We start from the raw sequence: 22,406 nt of genomic DNA, 5'->3' as shown, positions 1-22,406 counted from the left end.
CCCAAAGTATTCTATGATTCTGCGGCTCTTCATACCTGATTGTGTTGGAAGACCTGGGAAGACAAAGCTCTTTACCTGCTGTTGATAGGGGTCTGAGAACATTTCCCGTGTTTCCCCTTCTGTAAAGTTGCCCTGGAGTTGTAGGGCACCGAGAATAGCTGACTACACATCCTTTCCTATACGCTTACAGATCCTTTCAGCAAATTGCTGGAAAATTCTGTTCAATGTAAAGCATTAAGAGGAGAGTGGAAGACTGGGAGCACATTTTTCTATGCTTAGGAGAAGGAAACAGCATGAACCTTTTGCTCATATACTTCATTGAGGAAAACCATCTATATCAGAAACACAAAATCTTCTACCCTAGGTCCCTCTGGACAGTTAAAATCTGTCAATGGGAATGACAGAATAGTAATGGAAAGAGGAGTAGTGGACTTCCCTAAGGGCAAAGGGGGCAAATCCTGACTAGCCACAGGATGTCAATGCACCTGTTCAAGTGTACATGAATCACTGTGTTTCTGCAATGAAAAAAAGAGATCCTGCTAGTCTGCTTCTCACTGTGGAAAAAAAAGCACTGTATGTTTTACCCTTTTGTAATCATTTATAGCACGAATTGGAAACTTGGTTTATTCCTTTCTGTGAAACACAACTCATTGCTAGGAAATGACTCATGCACCTTATTAATGAGGAAAACTAATGTCTCAATAGGGTTAACTAACTCAAAAGGGAAATTCTAATTATACCTATTTTGTGAAGTTTCTTTGGTAGAAATAATAGTAAAGGGCAGGTAGAAAAAAAATTAAAGATGCAGGAGAGAGTACATGGCAGAGTGAAATCTACTAAGGAAGACACATAGCATAACTACAATGAAGCAATTAATGTGACAGAGAAGTGGTCAGCCTAAAATCATCATTTTAAATCTTAATAGCAACAATTATTACAAATGCTTAAACACTGTAGACTTGTCAGCAGGTCGTGGATAGCACCTGTCACTAATGCCAAAGGAGTCTGCATAGATGTTTCAGAGTATGTATGCATTCCAAAAATGCAACTTCTAAATTTATCAGATTAGAAAACTTGAAAATTGATTAAGAGAAAAGAACTCCAGTTTTAAAAGGGAAATTAAAAGCACAAAATATCACGTACTTGAAAGGAAAACAAAAAATTCTGAGCAGGCTTGTCTCTAATATGACTGCAGATTTTTTCATGTTAATCCACCATCAGCTGGGAACTTTTGATTTTTGAGACCAATATTTTTGCTCTGCCAGATCACTGAAGGACCAAGGACTAAATCTAGTTGAATTCCCAATCTGTGTGTCATTACCACCTAGTCGTGCAACTCAGGCCAATGGGACAAGAACATTCATGCGATTTTAGGTGTTAGAGCAGCACCTTAAAAAAAAAATAATAATTGTATTCCCATTAAGTGAGTCAAACTGAAAAGAGGGGGCTTGTTAGTTGATCCATGCTTCAGTTCTATTAGGCCAACAGACCACCTGACTGCTATGAAACACTAAGGCAAGCTCTTGACAAACACAGAACCAGAGGCCAACAAATAGATGCATAAGCTGCAGATCCAAAGTAGAGGTAAAAACAAAAAGCAGAAGACTCAGCAGTCACTTGTACACATACTTTATTTTCTGTTGTGTGTTATGGTGGGTTATTCAATTATCTGGAAATCACAGTTCGGTTTATCTCATTGTTTGGTGTCTAATTGTAAAGAAATAACTATTTCTTTGGGACTGAATATAGCCATAGAAATACTATATTATGTATGCATTAAACTATTTTGCTTAAATGGTCAGTCAGATGCTGTATTCCCCATTATTCTTTCTTATTTGCCCTTTATATGAGGAAAAAAAGCTGCAAATTGCATCACATCCTTGATTATTGTGGGTAGAGTACTGTAAATAAGTACATGAGACAAGATAAAACAATTGTTGGAGAAATATTGTAATAAACAAGATCAGAATTTCTCAGAAAAGCAGTTAAAGTAGAGATAAATTTGGTTGAGTTGGATATCTCAATGACTAAGACACTTAAAGATAGTTGATCTGGTGTTAATAGCATTGCCCTTTAGAAACAAAAAAAAAAAAAAACCAAAAAAACCAGCAAAAATAATGTTTAGCACAAACAAGGTGGGAATTAACACTGAAGAAGTACCAATCATGTTATCAGAATCCTTCCTTGTCTTGCAACCAGAAACTTGGTCAACAAAGCAACAAGCAGCTACCCATCTTGTACAAAACAAATTGCATTTGGCTTTATTTAATACAGCACTAAATCAAAATATTGCAGATAGCTGGAATGGTCTGGGATCTAATCAGTGTAACTAGTTACACTAACATGTTATTGAGCTAGATGTACAAACAGAAAAAAAGAATATCCTTGCTCCAAAGAGCTTAAATCTACACTTTACAAAATATAAAAAAAAAAAAAAAAAAAAAAAAACAAGCTGATGGAGCAGAAAAGTACAGATTCAATAAGGCAAATAAGGGACTCCTTAATAATTGAACATGTATGAAACAGAACCTACTCAATAGGGATGAGGAGTAACTTCTTGACACGGATCCACGAATCACATGTATAACTATTGCCCAAAATAAACCCACACAGAAGAGCACACAGCAAACTGTCAGCAGATCAGCAATGATCGGGAAGGGCAAGCAGACAGAAGGAACAGGGTACTCAGAACAAGTTACCACACCTGACAGATACCTGAGGTATTCAAACATTTTCCATAACTGGGAATAAGTCCCCTGGTTGTCATGCCAACAAAGTATTAAGCAGAATTGATGAAGGTAAACTGAAAAGAAAGATATTATGTGGGTTAGGGGAAAAGCATAAACATATCTAATGCATTGTCTTTTACTGCATACAGTAATTGTAAATACTCTTATTGCCATCTTATCGGCAAGAAAGGAGGCTATGAGGAAGCACAAACAAGAATACTGGAGTTTACATGGACTGCAGTACCAAGCCTGTGTTTTTATGAGAATTTTGCTGGAGGCAGGAGAACCAAGGGCTCTGCAACTATCCTATTAACACAGCTTGGTGGGGGGGCACACTACTCCTCCTGCCAAGAAGGATACTGCACTGGTGCACAAATCCCTCTTTATCATCATGCCACCTACACCATGACTATACACCTGTGTGGCTTCCTAGTTTTCAAATGCTTTTCAAAGAGGTTGACTTACCTAGAAAAATGCTAGATACTGGTATTTTACGCTGCAGTGATTTTAGAACTGGAGATTAGCCAATACAAAACAAAAAAAAAAGCACCATAACAAAACACACCAACCAAACAAAAACAAACCATACAAAAAAAAAAGACATAAAACACATTATGGGGGAAACTTATACAAATAAAAGGTAAACATGAGTAAAAAGATAAATAACAACTGCTATTTACTGATTCTGTGACAAGAGCTCTCTATGTGTTTATTCTACCTGCAGTTGCTGAGGAGTTAAAAGATGCCTAGGTATAGTATCTCATTCAATCCCACTCCCAGAACAGGAAGCAAAGATATGAAAATGCACCTTGAAGGCAGGAGTCGAGCAGCTATTGACAGATAAGATACAACATCAACATTTCCAGCCTCCGAAAAATTCTTATTCTGGCTCCCCTTAGAAGACAAAAAGAACTATTCAGGACCTTGAAGCAATTTTCTCTTAAACTCGAAGACAGGTGATCAAGAGAGATCACACCACACCAGGCTGGGAAACAGCTGCAAGTGCTTTGGCGGTGATGAAGGACAGTCACAATTTGGTAGGGTGGCCTCCCAACTTACCTGGGAATGCTTCAAGCTGAGGCAAGAGTTGCTGTCATTGCTCATTCAGCTGGCCAAGTTATTGCTGAATACAGTATTTACCTATAGAAACTAAATGCAAGTAATAACCTCTTCCTTTTGCAAAGGAATTCTGGAAATGAAAAAGAAAGGGGCTGCATAGACTAAAATATTACAGCGTTGAAGGTTTAGAAGAGCTGGACTATGGAGCAGGAAAAAGATCAGTGGAAATAAGTTGAAGTAAGTCAGCAGCTGGTCTAATCATTCGTCAGACAGACTTCCACATGAGTCTCAAAGGGAAAATATCCAAAGTCAGAAAGGTTCAAGTTGTGCCACAGATGGGCTTTGCAGGTGTTTATATCATAGAACTGTGAATAATGCAAAAGTATTTTTGCTTTCATCTGTCCCACCTTTTTTTTCAGTTTAGAGTTACACTAAATATATCTTTTTGTTTTGTTTTCCATGGTACATAGGCATGATCGCAACTATAAGACCCAAACAACCCTTACCGTTTTGCATCATGTTTATGTTTATATAAGTTATATGGTGTAGCCTATTAAGTAGGTGCTTGTTAAATTTTCACAGAGATGACATAACCTGTTCAAACTACTGTAGACCTATTTAGGAAGAAGTTTATGTATGTTGGTTCATCAAAGTTGAACATTTTGCAGAACTGTTTCAGCTTTTCCACACTTCTGACAAGTGGTTAGTGGTTCCCATCAGATACTTCCCTGTTTCCCGTTGTCACACTCAGTGAACTGCTTGAGAACCTCAGTTTGAGAGTAAAAAGCTGTAGAACGACCTTGCCCATGGGTTGACCCTAAATCTGGGACCCCAGATCTTCCTCTATACAGGATTCCAAAATGGAACTAATTCTGTGGAGTGTCCCAGGATTTTCTGTTGAGGAGCTGAGCTTTGAAAGCATGGAAGTCATGAGAATCCCAGTTTGATGGCAGTTTCCAGGCTTCGTACCATGAATGTGGTAGTCACAGGGGCTACATCATACTGCCTTGCTTGAGTGAGTTGGTGATGCTTAAGGAAGCAAGAAAGTGAAATTTTTAAACCACACATAAAAGTTTAAATTCTGAACTGAGGCTCATCTTTTCTTTTTTTGACCCTGGCTTCTTCCAGACATTTCTTCATTACACACTTCTGTACAGCTTATTTTGCTGTGATTTAGTTCACAATTACTAATATGTTAAATACATTTTATTTCAAGAATGTTTTCTTTGGGGGAGCTGTCCTACAAATAGGGCTCTGCTGATGTCCAGTCATGTATGCATAGTGTTCACTTCTATCACAAAATAAACAAGATCTGTAATTCCAGCTTTGATGCATGACTGTAGAAGTGTTAAGATTTGAAAGCCTTGAGGTGACATTGAGTTCATTATAGGAAGCCGGCAGCACTTCTTCCACCAGATAAAAGAAATTTAATTACTGGCATCTAGAGGAGACAGTTGTGTCAACTTTGAATGCTATGATTTCTTTTATAACCTAGCTAGTTATAATTTCTGTGCTGAGCATTTTCCCTGAATGGATCTGATACTTCAGTCAAGCTTTTCAGCAAGAAATCATTGTAACAAGAATATCTTTCCTTTATTTTCTTATCACAAGAATAAATATTAATCTGATGCTTGAAAGGTTTTTGAAGCCTGATGACAGAATTTCAAAGGTCTTCCTGTTTATTTGAGATTTTTGAGCCAAATTCCCCTGGCTTTCTCTCTTTCCTGACTCTTTGGCTGATGTAGAAGTGAGTCACCATCTATGTGAGATGTTGTTTATTCTATTTTAAAAACATATAACGTTTTTCATCTGAGTAAGGTTACAACATTATAAATGTGTTGTAAGACTTTGGGGTGACAGTTAACTGCTCCAAATCAAATATTTTTTTCAGCAGACTTTTAATGATTATGTCTAAGAAGAACACTGTAGCCTAGTCTACTTCTCTCAAGGAAAGAGAAAAGCGTATATATAAGGTCTGGCTGACCTTGTAATATATACTTTTAACTACTGAGCCCTCCCTCTCAGGAATAAATCCAACCATTGAAATCCCAGCCAAAGAAAATCTCCAAGTGCTGGTACTGAAAGAGGAATTGTAAAATAATTTTCTCTCAAGCCAGAAGGTAGGAGAAAAAAATAGAACTTAAGCACTTCTTTGGGGATATGTGTATATATTTGCTTTCTGTAGCATCTTTGGGGATCTCAAAGCATTCTTTGGCCTCAGTTCAGCATAGGTTCTACATGTTTTGAATAGGAATGGATGTAAGTAGTTCCTTACTTTCAAATATGCTGCTTTTCTGAAATGGGCCCTTTGTGAGTGTAACGTGAATATTGATCAGATTGAAGTTATCTTTAATTCCTAGATTAAATTTCTGTCTTTATCTTTAACAATGTAAGTGGAATTTAAGCAAAAACAGTTGCTCTGTAATGGGAATGGCATGCATACTGACAGTCTTCACAGTCTGTTAGTATCTGTATGTCTGATCTGACAAGCCAATTTGGGCAATGTGCCAATTGATTTTAATGGGAGTTTTGCTTGGTAAGAATGCAAAATGAGTCTCTTTATGATTATGTGACATTCATTCTGAATATCCACCAGCTTAAAGCATTAAAAAAGCTTGCAAAATACTTTTGCAGTAGCAGCCAATGGAGGGCTAAAATCATTGGTGTAACTTAACTGGACGATTGAGGTTTTGCTTCATGTATATTTCAAAGAATAGAAAAGTAAGATTAAGGTAATTTCTGAGTTGTATTTTACCCTGCAAGACCTCTAAGTCCTTTTACAGGTAAACATTGTATTTCAAGGCCAGTCATTTGGTGGAGTAGATATGAACCTGATCGCTCAACAGCACATACTGGAATACTGTGTGTATACATTTAGTATTTTGACAGAAAGTAGCTTCACCTTCTCCGAGTTGTTACTTACCCAGGCTGAACCCATTCTGTGTATTTGAATAATTGTTCTACTAAACCATATTCCAGGACAGGTTATTTGTCCTGATGTGGTATTTTAAAGCCCAGTAAATATAAACAAGTTTTCTAGAAAATCTGAAGAGTTATAAATTAAGACATAATTATAAATTAAAAACATGCATTCTTCAGTGTTTTCATACAGTTAACGTGGAGAGGCCAGTAACACTAGAATCATTACATATATGTAATGTACAACCAAGAAATCAAGACTAATGTCAGAGATACAAGCAGAACAAAAATCATAAACTTTGATTAAACACAAACAGAAATCAGAAGCTTAACAAGACATTTGGGAATTCAAAATTCTGTTCTCCATGGCATCACTTTAACTTCTATTCACCCTAGTGAAAGTCCTGAATCAGGTTGCCGCAGCCTTTCCCTCAGCTTCTTAACAGCTGTGCCTATGTACATAGGCGGGATGGCCACTCATCCCAAAACTGTTCTCCACATACAACAGCAGAAAAGAAAATCTGTTTCCCACCTTTGTATTTCTACTGGTGGAAACAAACGGTTCATCCTGCAGTTCTCTTTGGACACCTGCAATGACATTTTGACTAACACTTACACACCGATGTTGTAGTTTTGCACTCAGTAAACCATGCTTCATATGTTAATGCTTGGTCTGCAAAGGCCTTTGTAATTTCTCAGATCTCTGGATGATTAGCAGAATATTCAGTATCTGGGAAAGAGGATGATCAATAAATTCTGAGGTAAAAGTGGTTCCACCCGGAGAGGAGAAAGGGTATGGGATGTATTACAGGAAAAGCAGGAATAGAAAATCCCCACACTTAGTCTTTTTGCAGAAAAGTTTAGACAGTAATGTTTAAAAAATAGACAAAACATGAGAACTTACCAATTTGTAATGTGCTACAAACTGGTCCATGGAAAATCTGGAAGAGAGAGGAAAGCAAATCCAAGAGTACCTCAGCCATCCTCCTTTTGTCCAAAACAGGAAACAGGGTTTGATGGGAAGTGGGGAATTTCTAGGAACCGCTCAGATTGTCAAAATTCTGCAGGCTTCTGTAGAGAGTATCCCTGCCACAGCCTAGCTTGCAAGAGGTAGCCTGGCATTTGATGACAATCTATGTCAAAATATAGCCACTGTCCTCCTTACTGAATCTTGGACACAAGCATGCAGATCAATACAGAGCCTATGTGGGAATCTGAATTTCTAGGAGTTAAGCCAAAATCTTTCCTAGTGTTTCAAAATTATCACTAAACCAACGAAAGGGATTGGGAGTGGTTAGGGATGAAGGCATTTTATTTACAACCTGTAACTATTGTCAAAAACTAAGGTAACATTTTCAAAAAGTTGATAGAAATCCAGTATCTTGTTCCTGCTTGATAATGTTAATTCAAAGCCCACTACTGTTTGCGCACAGTTCAGATTACTTTTCCTACCTGCATACTTCATGTTTATTGATGTTGAATTTTATCACTTATTGTTAGAGATCCTTTGCAACTTTTCTAGGTCAGTACCTGTTTGTATCATTCTGGGTAATTTTGCATCATCAGCAAAGTTCTCCAACCCCTTTTCTAAGGATATTAAAGGACCAGTTGTTATACAGGCCCCTGTAGGGTTACACTGGCACCCTTCCTCCACTGAAAAAACTGACTGTCCCTTCCTATCTGTTTGCCAGCACTGGGTTGCAATTTTGAAAGGCTTGGAGGGTAGTACACGGAGATTTCTGGAAGAGGGAGAGTTGGTTTGGGCTGTCTTGAACTGTGAGCTTTGACATGATGTCATTGCCTGAAAGATATTAGCATTTAACTATGCCATACTGTCTGGAGATGGAATGAAACTAGATAGTAATAAGAAATGGAGAAGTGGATGTTAGATAGAAGAGTAAAGTACAGTTTGTATCATGAGCAGACATCACAAAAGGACCAATCATGCTGGAGTTTAATGATGAAAGAAATGAACACAAAATGTGAACCAAGAAGCAAAGTTATCGATAGAGAAGGAAATCCACTTTTGCATGAAGTCAATTTAATATAAGAGCTACTTGACGTAAAGGCTTGCATAAAGTCAGAAAGGATAGAATGGGAAGGAATGGAATAGGAAGGAATAGAATTAGAATGGAATGGAATGGAATGGAATGGAATGAAATAGACTAGAATATTTTGGTTGGAAGGGACCTACAGCAATCATCTAGTCCAAATTCCTGGACATTTCAGGGATGACCAAATGTTAAAAGATATTATTACGGGCATTGTCCACATGCCTCTTAAACACTGATAGGCTTGAGGCATTGACCGCCTCTCTAGGAAGCCTGGTCCAATGTTTGGCTGCCCTCTTGGTAAATAAGTGTTTCCTACTCTCTAGTGTAACCTTATCTGGAGGAGCTTTGAACCATTCTTATGCATCCTAACACTGGATACCAGGTAGAAAGTTCAGCACCCTCCTTTCCATTTCCCCGCCTCAGGAAACTGCAGAGCCATGAGGTCGCTCTTCAGCTTCCTTTTCTCCAAACTAGACAAACGCCTAGATAAAATGGTCTAGGGCCTTTTAGTTTGGAAATAGACAAATGAAGGAAAATATTATCAAGGTATACAAAATCTTTAAGTTCATGAATAAATTACTAGAGAGCTATTTTCACCAATGATAACTCAAGATTTACATGGGAGAGAGTAGCATTAGAACATTTAAAAAAAACCAAACAGTATTGTTTTCATACAATGTGCCTTTAAATTGTGAAACTCAGTGCTACAAGATGTTGCTGATGCAAAAAGGAGAAGATGCATCTGTCAATTGCTATTAAACACAAATGTGTAAATGCAGCTTCTGGCTCAGGAACCCCTAGGCTTGGGGACCACAAGACAGCAAGCAGAGGCTGGTCCTATGCTTTTATTTTCCCCCCATTTCAATTTCAAGTGGCCATTATAGAAGATGGGATATTGGAATAACTAGATTGTGATCCAATGCAAATTTTCAAGATCCTGAGGAAAAAAAAAAAAAAAAGTCTTAGAGGTATTAAAAAGAAGGAAGCTTTTGATGTTACTGTGAATTTGAAGTCTTAAAGAGAAAACTATAATCATTATTATGAAAGCCAGACAGGAAATACAGGTAGAACATTCAAACCCTTATCTCAAAAAGGGAAAATTAATTACATGCACCATGAAAGGAATACAAAAAAGAGAATTTCTGTCATGCTGTACGTGCCACCATATTTCTATTAAGTTCCAAGTACATTACATTTCTGTCCTTTTGTCTCCTATAACATCTTTATCTGTGATTGTTATTCCATTTTGGGGGATTTGTTGGGCTTTTTTTTTTTTTTTCTGTCTTTTATCTGTCACTTCCTTTACTTCACATTCAGTTTCTTTCACATTTTTTTATCCTTCCATCACACTGCTCCTTTTCTCTCGTTATTTAAATAATCCATCCAGCAATGGTATTTACCAGTGCCAGCATTTTTAAGTATGATCTTAAATCTTCTTATCTGATTTCAGCTGATGTAGATGCAGTCACCTTTGCATTGGTAGTTCACTCGCTTGCTTCCTGACAAATACTATAACAAAGAGATGTATTCCTTTGCTGTGTTTGGGCTTTTTTCCTAAGTCTATCTATCTAGTTTTCAAACTAATCAGTAAAAATAATTACTTTACTAAATATATGGATTACTAGGCACAAAACATCTTTATATTTAAACAGAATAGATTTTTCAAAAATATAATTTTGTACCCACAGGTTCCTATTAAGTTGGTTTATGTTTTCTGGGTTTATCTACTGTATCTGTGTATTGAAGAGAAGTAAAGCCAGACCGCTTTTTTTCCCTGGAAATGGTTTCTGACAGTTACTTTCAGGGACAAGTAGAAAAGAAAACAAAACGAGATAGTGCAAAGTGAGAGCTGCTTTGCTCAAACTACTTCCAAAGATACAACAGAAACAAGATAGCTTGCATGACAAAGCTCAGGGTAACCCTCTGAAACTGGAAATGATTGATAAATTTAGGATGCATTCATCTTAAAAAAGGAAGGAGAATATGTTTGTGAATTACTGCAGTGAGGCTGGGTTTATTGATGTTCTTTGTTCAAGGGCTCTAGAATATGAATTGTACATATTGACCATCTGCTGAAATCTCAGACCTAGTTAAAGAGTAAGAATAGGCCAATGAGTTGTTTTATGCCTCAATTATATGGAGATACAAGTTTCATCCATCAGTTTTATAATAGATAGTAATAACAAAGAAAATGCCTTGCCAGCCTGTGAGCTATGAGGTAATCATCTAAGAGGCTGTGACTGCACAAATCTGACAATCAGAGTGGAATTTAGCACAAGGACTAGCCCCCAAATCAGTAAGGTGATACCAGAGTTACAAACAGGCTTACAAACTTCCCGTGGAATAGATTTAGCCTAGTCTTTACATATTCCTTAGCTGGGGAAGAGAATGACGACTACTAGTGATTACAAACTTGTTATCTACTTTGATTTAAAAAAATAAAACAAGCATGTTTCAATTTTGTGCAACTCAAAGCTTGCATCTGCACTCTTGTAACAGCTGGAGGCCCTAAGTAGGTAATATTGTGCTTGACATTTTCTATGCTATTGATACCCAAGAGAATTAAAACTTTATGTATTTTTTTTATTTCAAAGAAAAATAATGGTGTTGTGAAGTGATAAATTCCTACCAAGCAGTATTTTTCATGTGCTATCCCAACTTTTAAGCAACAAAACCCATCATCAACCACTCATGTAAAACTGGATGTTAGTGTCTCAGCAGAGAACAGATGATGTAAGAAAATGACAAAGGGAGGCTTGAGGTGTGCGAACTGCCAGGAAGGGGAATGTTTGGAAAATCTGGATCTGTAAAATTAGTTGTTAATGTGCTCAGGATTGCTACAGAACTATGAATTCTGCTGGACCTGGGAACTACAAGTGAACTATTATTGCTGAGAATTGCTGAGAAACGTGGCAAATGTGGCAAATCAGTGTGTCATACTTACAGATACTTTCCTTATGTTCATTTACCAAACAATATTATCTTACCCAGTAGCATAAGGCTAACTCAGGATAGGCTAAGTAAAGACTACTAGTTAAATTAACCTACCCTCATTCTTATTTTTACTTTTTGTCCTGAATAAGCAACCTTCAGTCCTTAATAGACGAAAATCAAGCCAGGTCTATCACAGTATTTTGGATGACCTTATCTCCAAAGAGTGCTATAGCAGAGAAGTCAATGGGAAACTAAACAGCAGTAAAGAAATAGGATTGACACAGATATTTCAAGGTCTGAAAGACAGATCAAGAAGAGCTGTTAAAAAGAGAACACACCAAAATACAGCTGATAAAGATTATCCTACCAAGGAGGCTCTGGGGCTTAATAGTAAAGCTTACTAAGGGTAGAGAGGCTGAAGGTTCATCAGGAATCAGTGGAAATCCTTGGAAGGAAGCAGCATGCTCCCAAGCACTTCATCTCTTCCAGCTAGGGACAGAATTAGCTGGTTTATAGCAATCTGTCTAAATTTATCAAGGAAGGATTAAGGGAAAATATGCATACATAGAAATGATTACATCCTATGAACTTTCAGGTGAATAAAAATGTTTTCTTCTGAAGATGATGTTTTTCAGTGTAATCAGACAGATACCCAGAAGGAAAGAGATGCAGCTGCCAAATTAAGCATATCATGTTAAGGTGTCCGAGAGTATCACTGCAGCTTTGAGAAAGGAGCTACTTGGCCTTGGGCTGTTGCATTTGAACTGAATCTCTGTGTGATGCATAGAGGTCAAAAGAACCTTACAGCTCATGCTCACCTTATAACTATGGTATTGCTTCCTGCTCCTTTCCAGGTCAGGCCAGTCTTTTTGATTTTTCTAGATGTAATTCTTGGATTCATTTTGGAATGCTTGAAATATTTGTCTTTGCTCTGTGAATGAGGACTGCATATAGGACAATCTATATTTCTAGTTATTTTTTTTGGTTTACAGTATAAGCTTAGAAAGTAAACATAGTGTGAAATAGAAATAGTGGACAAAAATGTGGAATGTAAACCAAACTATTCAGATGGTCAGAAGAGACCAAAAGTGATGCCTTAGAGTAACAACTATGAAATCTTGTCTGTCATTTATAAAACTGGTCCAGCTCTCTGAAAATCCCTTGAGTTTAGGGATAATTTTTTTGTACTGAATCAGTTTGCATATTGCTAGTTATAAAACTAGAAACCGTATTATCAACCGTGAAACTATATAATTAGTTTCTTTATGGACCTGCAGTTTTTGATAGATAAAATAAAAACTGTCACCAAATGCAGATGCCATTATGAATATGACAGGTCATTTATGGAAAAAAGGTTGTGTAGAATAACATCTGATAATTTGTTGGAAACATTAGCATATAGATGGCTATGGGATGTGTGAAATATTATCAGAAGAATTCTAATTTAAATTGCTGCAATGTCCAAATAGGATTTAGTGTTTTGTTACTATAATGCTCATAGCAGTTCAGACTTAAACAATTTATAGACCTAGCATTCAGCTGTGAATAGAACCATGCATTCTTTCTCCCTGTTAATATATTGGGAGCTGTTGAGTTGAGAGCATAGATTATTATTATTATACAAAGATATGTGATCAAATGTTCAGAAGTGACTAATAATCCTGAGGAGAAATTATGATTTTTTGCTCCAAGATGTTTGTATAGCAGAGGCAACGTTTTTTTCTAATCACACTATTTGGTTAAAATTAGTATGCTGCTTTTACAATTCCTGCATGCAGAAGATTAGGTAAATATTTCCTGAAAAGGAGGAGTTTTTCTCTGGCTCTCTCTATTAGGGTTTATGTTGGAAAGCAAAGAAAAAAACCCTACTCATCTGCAGAGCCACTGTCTGTAAGGGGGACAAAAAACCCCAACAAATTATACCATTTCATGCATAAATTAAGTGGTTTTAATGCAGGGTACCCTGAACTATAGACTAGGCAATTATTGAAATAGGGACCAGAAATTTCCTGAGCCTGAAGTCCAAGATTATCTCCATGTCAAGGAAGTTATGAGATGTTAGCAAAGTTGGAATTCTCTTCCTGGCTGCTCAGGTAACACCACTACTGAACACACTTTGCATCCTCCACTGCTTGCATGGACCGTTCATATCTTCTCAACTTTGAAGTCAGTGATAGGAATCATTCATCAGAGCAGAGATAACACCTAATTTTTCAGAAAGATGTTGACATTCTCTCTAAGAAATTCCACAAGAGCATTTGTAGCAAAAATAATACTCTAACAGCTGCACATATTGTGGGAAAGTAAAGCCCTTTGCCCACATGACAGTGTCTGTTGCCAAATAGCAAAACCTGAAAATCCCACAGTGCATGGAATATATGAAAATGATTGACATCCTTCTGCCTGCTAAATAGATTGCTCCATCTCCTACAGGTCTATGTCTTCTAATTAGAATTTCTTTCTATCAGTTTGTTTGAGTTCTGTGGGCCTTATATTCAATATTAATACACTTACATTCCATGTTTTTTAAGTAAACTCACATTTCTTTCCAATGTGTGCAAAGATATAGGGAATATAATTTTCTGCGGTTAAGGCACATCATAAAAGACCTGCAAATTAATATGAAGATATCTTCTTGCTTATTTAAAAAGGAACCTCCCTCTAATCATGCCTTTCAGTAATGGGAAATAAGGATTAATTCCTCAATAAATTAACTCATTTTACATATTTCTATGTAAGTGGGTCAGAAAATATATGTAACTTATATGATGGACAGGACCTAGTTTTGAGCTGATCTGGGGAAAAAACTTAAGATTTTTAATTATGAATGTAATTTACTGTGACAAAATTTAATAGCGGCTTCTGATTTTTTTTCTAGATTAACAATCATTAAAACATTCTAAACTTTTTCATAGTCATTCTCTTATTTAGTGTACGAAAATGATTTTTATGGAAGAGTGATGGAGGATATGTGCTGGTTAGAATTTTTTATTGTTTTTAAGCTGCTGGTTAATTACTGAACTAGGACTTACACATGATAAAAGACCGTAACCAAATTTTTAGGCATACATCTCAATTACAGCCTGTGTTTTTGTTCTTGGGAAAACACCTACTTACAGTCCAGGGCTTTCAGATCATTAACAATGCAAAATTGTTTAAGGACACTTCCATAATGGCTTAGGGCCTAAAGACTGCCTATTATGAAAATATTGGGCTACGTTGCCTGTCCTAAATGTATGGATCCAGCTGTTTGACTGTAAGGTTATCAATACCTCAATCAAAGCAGCACCGTGTGATCTTGGTGCTGGATGTTCTCTAGAAGTGCTGTCCCCCCTGCAGCAGCAGCAATCTCTTAAACTGTGTGTTCTTCTCTACCAGGTAACTAAAAGGAACACAAGAATGGAAAAAAAAACATGTAAAACTGCTATTAATTTGAATGATATCACATGCTCTCCAAATTCCAGACTTCTAATAATGAATCTGCATTCTATTGCGAATAGGGGGAAAAAAGAACTTGTGCCATTAGCTAGATACAAGGAATTGTGAAGCTGAGGCCATAAAGTGTGTGCTCTTTCCTAAGATGAACTGAGACACTGTTCCACATCTGTCCTCACAGCAAGCATACAAATTTAAAATGAACCTCTTCATTTCTCTCTGACTAGGTCAAGTAATTGCACAGGTTAATTGTTAAAATGGCTGTTAAGTGACTTGTCTTTCAAATTTTCTAATGCAAGAGTAACAGAATAATTTGACTTGATTACCTGCTCTGTTAATTGGGGGGTTGATCATTTGAATGCATTGATTTATTGATCCAGTTTTAATTGTGACTTTGATTGTCACAGTTATGACCCTGTGCCACTTTTAATTAGCTCTCTGAAACTCTAGTAATCAGATTGATGATGTGTTTGTTTAGTTTTGTTAGAAGCACAAGCAAGCAAATATGAAAACCATAAAAAACACAGAGGTTTGTATTTCCTCCACCAAATTGCCATGTGGGTCATGTACTCAAGGGCAAAGACAGCATTAATGTACTTGAACACTACTTGGCTCACCTTCTAAATTGATATTAAGTCACTCATATTTGACATGGTCAATAGAAATGAGAGTGGAATATGCTTCTTTAATCTAACAATTAGATCATGTAGGTGAAATATTGGGTATGCAGACATTTCACAGTGTTTTCTTTGGACTATTTCAAAGGAGCCAGGTTTTGGATCAAAAATATTTTTTTTAATAACTTTTCCATTTTAATCAGAACATTCTTCTTTTTTCTGATCAAGTGGAAACTAAAATAGAATTATCTTCACGTAAAAATGGTGAAATCTTACTAAAACTTTGAGTTTACAAACATGAAATGTTTTTATCAGCACAAGATTTGAAAATTGCCATTTTGAGAACTTGAGTTTCTCTCAGAAAATAATTTACTGTACACACTGATCCAATGAAATCCAGGAAAGAGAAGCTTCCAAGCCCACCCAAAACATCATCATAACCCATTAATATTGCTCTTCTACTTTGGCCTCATTATTACCAACAAGTAATGATGACTTGTTGGTCAGCCGGTGACCCTCCATGGAGCATGGCTATGATCCTCAGGAAAGATTCTAAATTCATTCCAATTATTATCAGCAAACAAAGAATCTTTCTAACTAGGGAATTTCACAGCTGTGAGTAATTTCCCGGCTTTTGGTGCCAAAGGTGAGCCTGGGGAGCACCTACCCTGTTTCCTTCCCCTGTAGCTTTTCTGAGACAGGGGGGTCATTGAGGAACAAGACCCCAAGACTACACGGGGCCTAATGGGTCTGCCTCCATGTCTCATACAAGGACACACTAAGCACAGGAGTAGCAGATAACTTCCTCTGGACAAGAAAAATAAAATACTTCTGTATCCTTTCCTTCTTTTTTATTTTTTTTTTTACATACTTAAATATTTGTTTAAAACTACACAGCTTCAGCAGATAAAAGAGAACACATTATTTCAAAACATCCTATGTCTCAGCAGCTTGAGCACTTTCATGGAAATGGGAGACCTGTGTTTTAAAATTTAACCAGGGTGAGAAGTCCTGAATCCAGGTCTCTAGGCAAAACAATGAGACCTTTGTTGGGAAGGAATGTTTTATTACCATTATGTACCTTACTGCCAGCCTGACTCCAGTACATTCATAGCACAAATATTAGAGCAGGCAGCACAAATAGAGCAAACGTGACTGGGAGAAGAATACTTACCTTGGGTTTCCCACAAAGCTTAAATCTGAAATACGTGCCAAGTAACTTAACCATTAAAACCTGGGTGCTTTTGCACAGCTCAACTAATAGGTACCAGCATCTAATGAACGTCACTGATTGACATTTCTCTGTACAGAAAATGTCCTGTGTAGATGAAGGGTTCATGACGTTTGTGTGGGGCTAGGCATCTAAAATGACAGATAGCTGCCCACATAGCCCAGGGGGCAGCTCTGCAGTGCAACAGGCTGATACCAGCACTTCTCTGTGAGGCAAACCCAGCACCAATAAGACATTGAACTCCTGTCAACACCCTCACAGGGTCTGGACTGTCTGGGGAGCTGGATGCCTTATCCTCTCCCTCTTCTGTCCCCACAGCAGCTGAGACATGCAGGGACCAGGAACACACTGAAAACCCAGGACATGCTGTGAAGGTGCAGCTTGTGGTGGCCACCTCACGCTGCACTCTTAACCCTGCAAGGCATTTTGAGGAAAAATCCAAGGATGTATTTCTTCCTGTTGTTCCCATCATTAGTTGCCAGCTGCAAATGATGATGGGGCAGGGTCAGGTTCTAACAGGCACCTCAAGATTTATCGCTTGTCAAAGTACAACAGCACTGTTATTTATTCAAAGAACGCTGAAATTTTGCCTAGTTGTTAAATAAGAAACACTGCATCATTACAACAACATTATGTTGTGATTTTGGTTTACAACTTTTGGCTGGATTTCAGGCCGAAGATGAAAGGAAAACATTGTTTCTGAAGATGTTAGCAAGGCTATTGAGCTATTTCTCTTTTCTTTCCGTTCATTTATATTATTGCATTATGCAATGTTAAAGCACCAATTAACTCACAGAAAACTTTCAGGTTCTCATGATTATTAATCTCTGCTTTTTAAAGAGCTGACTGAGTTACTGTTGTGTAAACCCAGAGCATTATTCACGAGGCTGTGGCTGAAATGGTATTTCTTTCAGTCTTTGACAAGATCAACTATATCCTTGATGAACAAGAGCAAATGGGAAATAAATCCAACAGAGGATTTTGATATTGAATTTGAAAAGACTACAGTCCATCAGCCTTGGCAAGACAATTGCATAAAAGGAGAGAAAAATAACGTTCAAATTATACATGCTGAAAAGAAAGAATGAAAAGTCTCCTGGCTGCATTAAAATATTAGGAATATTGTGATGACCAGCTTGGCTGTATAAACCTCACAAATATCATTATGTACACCATTCCTACTTCATAGCATATCACAGAAAATTATAACTGATTATTATGTCTGCATGATAAAAAAAAAAAATATTTTAAGTTTCCAGGAACCCTTGTTTTGTATCCTTGAATAGAATCTCACTGGTTTTATTATTTTCCCCTGGACCCTCTAGTATATTTCGAAGAACATACAACAAATCTGAGACTGAAAATGCAAAGAAAAATAATTTCTATCATTTTAAGAGACAAATTTAATATATTTTTGCATTACCTTCTTTCTGTTAAGCCGGTCTCTGCTGGGGATGGTTCAATTCATGATTTAATCTGAATTTCTCAAATTCCTTTCCATGGTGAAAAGTGAATTTGCCTCCAATGACAACCATTCCTGCAGCATATTCACCATACGGTAACGCTAGGCTAACTCACTGCCATTAGCACCCACCAGCACAAAGACAACAGGTTTTTGTATCAAGTGGCAGATAGGCTATGAGGATCAGTGGCATTCAGGGCTGCTTTTCCACCTGATATACACATGGAGGTAAATCATTGCCCCTGCTGTAGGACTTCCATATGAAAGCTGGGGAGGGGGCAGGTACTCTTGCAGGGCTGCAGGAGAGGTTTCTGTCCCCTTCACTCCTGCAGAGAGATTCTCCTTCTGGAGACTCCAGCTGCACATATTCTCTGCGCTGGCTGTATGGGATTTTTCTGTACTTCCAGGAGAATTTTACCATTAAGCACCTGAACTTTTAAGCAGAAATTAGCACCCACATAAAGAAAACTTGATTATATCCATCAGTTCATTCGGTGCCTTTAATTACCACACTCACATTAGTCAACAACAGCTGGCTACTCTACACTCCACTCAAAAGCTGGGTTTGTTCACCTGAATTAACACCCCGATCACTTCTTTCTGTTAATCGTGGTTTGTCTGTACTGCAGACATGGGGTCCCCTTCCTGTCACACATTCAGGGTTTTTTCAATGTCTATTTACTTCAAAGAGCTTGCCACCCAAGTATAAAATCAGAAATTGATACAAAGAAGATGGGAGAGTCCTGAGGTAGCAATGAAATTATTGTAATGGAAGGAAGGAAAAGCACTCACATGAAACCACCCATAAACCTAACCAGCTCATTTGAAGACTGCAATCATATAAAATCCACGCATGAGGAGGTACCCCACCAGCAAGACTCTGCTTGCTGGTTTGTTTAGGAGGGTCTCGCTAAAACCATATCCCCATCCCTTTGCAGAGGAGTAAATTTATACCAATTGTCTTACTTTTGAAGGAGATGGAAGGGACTGATGAAACTAAGATATTTGGAAAGCACTGCAGTCAGTGTCGCTGAATCTGCACCTTTCGTAGGAAAATAAATTTCAGTTCTATTGGTGAAGAGTGACTCTGGCCATAGACATAAAGATATAGGACATGCTTGTATGTCACTCAGATTTGTCAGCTAGAGCACGTTAATAATTCACAGCTGCTTTGGCAAGCCACCAAGGAAGGCTTATTCTCAGATTTATGCAGTGCTAATTTCACCAGAGATTTTATATAAAGCAAATAATTAAATAGATGTGAAATAAAGCCAGGAGAAAACATAGATGCAGAGCTGTCACCCACTAGATTCACTCTGTGGTGTGCTCAGCTTCCTAAGTAGTGTTTGTTTTTAAAAGGTCTTTGCTTCTGTGCTTAGGTAGAGTATGCTACTAAGACATTCTATGAAGGAGAAAAAGAAAAACAAAAAGAAAACTCTTGTATACGGTGGGGTATTTTTTTCTCCAGCTAATTTGTGTGATATTGCTACATCATTTGTACCCAATTCAGTGACAAGCTCGCAAAGGGACTTTATCAACACTCTGTGCCTGCAACCAATTAATGGGTAAAGGGCCTTTGTTCAGGCAGTCATCTGAGTGTTATCAAAATGATCCTTCTGGGTCCCATTTAGAAGTCAAAATACCTCTGGCAGTTGAAGTGTAGTGCATGTAAATAATTAAAATTATAAATATCTGTAAACAAATTAAATTGCTAGTGATCTGGTAGCTTGCCAATAAATTCACTCAGTGAATTCATGGAGCTGAGACCAACAAAGAAGATGATGTAATTGGACAGCATATGGCAAAGTTATGTTTAAAGTTTCCAAGTAGTGTTCTTTTTCTGACTCACATTTAAATGATGTGCTATGAAAACAGAGGGTATATAACTCAGCTTGTGGTAGAAGACAGATGTTCCAAGCAACAAGATATTAAAGGGGTATACTTCAAGTATCTGACTTTATGTTTTCCTTTGTATTTTTATGCCCCAAAAGTAATACCACAGATGTCGAATGTAGGACTTTAAGTAGTTTACTGATGGAACTCATTTTACATTCTTTAATAGAACACACCTCTTGTTTAAAATAAGTCAATGAGCTTCATGAATTAGATATTTTGCAATGGCAGGGTGTCACTTCGTTTTTGTATACTTGTACTATAGTAATAGTATCTTTATATGCAGTAATATAGGCTGTACAAATGCATCCATTTATTTATGCATCCAAAATAGCCAGAGCTGAGTTAAAACCAGACATTTGACAAAGCAAAAGCACTTTGCACAAATATTTGTGAGATTGTCATTTAGTGTGGTGTGATGGCTTTCAGGTCCAAATTTTTTTCACTGCACATTTTGGAAGCACCTGTGGATATTGGTATTCAAAGATGTGAAAATTCACTTCCACATACCATGCTTTACTTTTCAGGTGCTTGAGCAGCATCTTAACTCTTTCATTTTTCTATTTGGATGGAATTTCTTTTAAAAAGTCACCAGCCTGTGTAATGTATAGAAACACACTAATAGTCTCAGAGCATAAAGAAAACCTGGCCACACTCACATACCACTTCCATTTTGTGTAACCGATTAGAAATAGTGCCTGCAGAAATAAGATTTACAGCATGACATCAAATTCTGGTCACCTACAAATGGCTATACTGGATGAGAAAAATGGCCCATCATTATCCTATCCCCAGCAGTGGTCATGAAAACAAGTCTAGGGAAAAGCAAAAACAGGGCAAGCACTTATGTTATCTCCCATGAGTACCTTCAGCCTTTGCCTGTTTTATGCTCAGGGGGGTTCCTGAGACTGACGTGGATTGTTATTCAGTTCTCATCATCTGACCTCTGTTCCAAGAAATTGTCCAGTAACCTTTGAATCCATGTAAAATGTTTACTTCCACAAAACCCTTTGGAAAGGATTTCCATGGGAGTAATACGAACTGCAATGCAATTCTCCTACTGACAAATGTAATGAACAGTCTCTAACCATGCTTTCTGTGTCTCCCATCATTCTGCAGATCTCTGTTGTATTCCCCCTGCATCAGCTCTGTCTGGGCTGCAGCAGATTCATCGATTCAGTCCTGCCTCATATAGACACTGTTTCCTAATTCTGATCATTCTCATTGGCTTTCCCTTTCCTTGAATCTTTTTTAATTCTAATATGTCTTTTATTAGAATGAGGGGATCAAAACTGCACACCATGGGTGGGGGGTGGGAAAACTAAAAAAATTATTCAAGTGGCATAATGGTTTTTTTCTGGTTTGTACTCTCTTCCCTACAATTCTTAACTCTAGATTTGGTTAGATGGCTACTAAGCACTGAGCTGATGCTCTCGGGGAACTACAGGAGAGAACCTCACATCTCCCTCCTGAGTAGTAATAGTCATCTCAAATGCATTTTGATCAAATGCATTATTTTACATAAAAATGAATTCTGTCTCTTACTTGACTGCTTAATTGTAATATTTCATAAAGTCTTTTGCAATTCTTCACAACCTGCCCTTGTCTTGTTAAGCCCTTGGTTTAACCCCAGCCAGCAACGAAGCACCACGCAGCCACTTACTCACTCCCCCTCACCCAGAGGGATGGGGAGAAGAATCAGAAAGGAATGTAAAGCTCAGGGGTTGAAATAAGAACAATTTAATAGGTAAAGCAAAAGCCACACACAAAAGCAAAGTAAAGCAAGGAATTCATTCACCACTTCCCATGGGCAGGCAGGTGTTCAGCCATCCCCAGGAAAGCAGGGCTCCGTCACATGTAACTGTTACTCGGGAAGACAAGCACTGTAAGGCCAAATGTCCCCCCTCCTTCTTCTTCCTCCATCTTATATATGCTCAGCACAATGTCATATGGTATGGAATACCCTTTTGACTAGTTTGGGTCACCTGTCCTGGCTGTGTCCCCTCCCAATTTCCCATGCCCCTCCAGCCCTCTCACTGGCAGGGCCCAAGAAAACTAAAAGTCCTTGATTTA

The sequence above is a fragment of the Falco punctatus genome (assembly GCF_963210335.1).
Source record: "Falco punctatus genome assembly, chromosome: 5".
Classification (NCBI taxonomy): Eukaryota; Metazoa; Chordata; class Aves; order Falconiformes; family Falconidae; genus Falco; species Falco punctatus.
This window is presented reverse-complemented; position numbering follows the sequence as displayed.